The sequence below is a fragment of the Polyodon spathula genome, unplaced genomic scaffold, assembly GCF_017654505.1.
Source record: "Polyodon spathula isolate WHYD16114869_AA unplaced genomic scaffold, ASM1765450v1 scaffolds_2728, whole genome shotgun sequence".
NCBI lineage: Eukaryota > Metazoa > Chordata > Actinopteri > Acipenseriformes > Polyodontidae > Polyodon > Polyodon spathula.
The window spans coordinates 524-3,000 of record NW_024474196.1 but is presented as its reverse complement, the minus strand read 5'-3'; the positions used below and the strand labels follow the sequence as shown (position 1 = coordinate 3,000).

General features: G+C 48.0%; 1 long non-coding RNA gene across 1 annotated transcript; it reads right to left on the bottom strand.

The window, feature by feature from the left end:
• Positions 1–188: 188 nt before the first annotated feature.
• Positions 189–1,789, bottom strand: LOC121310876. The gene is made up of 2 exons (XR_005948957.1): positions 728–1,789; positions 189–300 (listed from the first exon to the last, which is right to left on the bottom strand). It is a non-coding gene; the product is annotated as an uncharacterized LOC121310876 (long non-coding RNA).
• Positions 1,790–2,477: the final 688 nt, after the last annotated feature.

Genomic DNA, 2,477 nt, shown 5'->3' with positions numbered 1-2,477 from the left:
AACCGTGGCAATGTCCTGAGATATCGCCATGGCTATGCCATTGAAATGCACAGGAGGGCAATCTTCATCATTGTGCAACAGGGGAATTACAACACTGACAAATCCCATACGAGACAAACTCAGTGGATTGCTCTCAGCAGGCCAGCGTGTCGACCTTGCAATACACGAATGAAGCCGGGCAGCCTTGCCTGAGGAACTTGGAGAGCACGTTGATGGCCTCCATGGTGTCCTTGTTCTCCTTGTAGAGGGTGCAGTGGCAGAAATTCCCTCTGCTCTTGGGCCACGAGTGCTTCCTGGGGGCTTTAGTCAGAGAGAGACACGAAGGGGCATTCTTTACTCATTCTGCACTCAAACTCAGCCCTAGAGACCTCCCTTACAGCCCTCTACTGCAAGCACTACACACTACCCAGAACCTGACCTCTGTGTGTGTGAGTGAGAGTCTGTACACCTCACATCAAGTGTCTCGCTTCAACCTGCTTGATAATTCAACTATTTAATTATAAATTAAATATGATCAGCAGCTAAAAATCAATCTGGTGTGTTTAGGGATACCTTCTCTCACAGGATACCCTTAGACACGCCTCAATGGGAACATGGTGTTTGGAGGTCTCTACTTCCCCTCCCAGCAGGGTACATGCCTCCCTGCCTCCACCCTCCCCACTCCCGTTCCCCAGCCCGGCCTGGTGCCATCTCATTACTCACAGAGCGGAGGGCAGGCGATTCTTACCTGGTGCAGTTCGGAGCTCTGTCCAACCAGAGAACAGCAAAAGGAGCACAAAACAGTGTTACTGAGGTTAATTATAATTCACTGAGAGTCAGTGTGCCACAAGGAAAGTGAAAACAATTATAAAAGGGAAGGTTCTGGTAGCATGCGATGAGGAGTCAGGAAATGTCGAGTGCCAACTTTTCTGTGCAGCAGAGAGGGAAGCTGCACTGGAATGCAAACGTTTTTATTTGAACAGCCACGCGAGTTGTGTAGCGTCTGGGATACTCCTGCTCATACAGTAGTTATGTGAGGGCAATTTCCCAAATTCACTAACTATAACCGCATTTAACATTCACTTATATTACTGCTGAAAGAGAATAAGCTGATGTGGTTGCTGACTGCTGCGATTGTGTGCAAGTGGAAGTTTCTCCTTCCCCAGGATATATCAGGGGCCGATCACATGAACGCCAGAGGAGAAAGTCTGAGTGCAGCATGTATCTGACTTCATCTACAGTGAAAGAGTCAGTCTGCTTGGGAGAGCTCAGCCAGAGGAATGTGCGTTACAGAAAGGTTAAGATCCACAGAAATGATTTTAGGGAGGCATTTGTGGATCTGCGGGTTGGGGATCTAGTCTGAATCTATCCCAAAAACAACGTGCAATGCATTTGAGACCGGCTTCCACATGCACGGGACATGCAGCGAACTCTCAGCTTCCCCGAAGCTCCCTCCCAGCCCATCGAGATGGGAGAGGAGACCACATGCAGGGAGTGGACACTGGGTACAACAGAATATACAGCATGCACCAAACAACGAGCATACTGACATCATGGCAATAAAATACATGAACTAGAATTACCTGGAAGCAAACCCAACCAATATATACAAGCAGATATTGAATATCTTTATCTGTCTGCCAAACACACATTTGATTCTGTTAAGAACCGCATTAGAGAACTGAATAAGAACAAAAGCCTCCACAGGCAAGCCTTGACAAACGCTTCATTTCACCTTCAAGTAGCCTTGCGTCGAGACAAGGTCAGAACAGAGAGAGCGTTAGAACAGAGACAGCACAGTGAACAGAACACACAGACACCGTACAGCACAGAATCAGAGCCAGAGAGCAATGAGAACAGCGATAGCACAGTGAACAGAACACACAGACACCGTACAGCACAGAATCAGAGGCAGAGAGCGCTAGAGAGATAGCACATTGAACAGAACACACAGACACCATACAGCACAGAATCAGAGAGCGCTAGAGAGATAGCACATTGAACAGAACACACAGACACCGTACAGCACAGAATCAGAGGCAGAGAGCGCTAGAGAGATAGCACATTGAACAGAACACACAGACACCGTACAGCACAGAATCAGAGAGCGCTAGAGAGATAGCACATTGAACAGAACACACAGACACCGTACAGCACAGAATCAGAGCCAGAGAGCACTAGAGAGATAGCACATTGAACAGAACACACAGACACCGTACAGCACAGAATCAGAGGCAGAGAGCGCTAGAGAGATAGCACATTGAACAGAACACACAGACACCGTACAGCACAGAATCAGAGGCAGAGAGCGCTAGAGAGATAGCACATTGAACAGAACACACAGACACCGTACAGCACAGAATCAGAGAGCGCTAGAGAGATAGCACATTGAACAGAACACACAGACACCGTACAGCACAGAATCAGAGGCAGAGAGCGCTAGAGAGATAGCACATTGAACAGAACACACAGACACCGTACAGCACAGAATCAGAGAG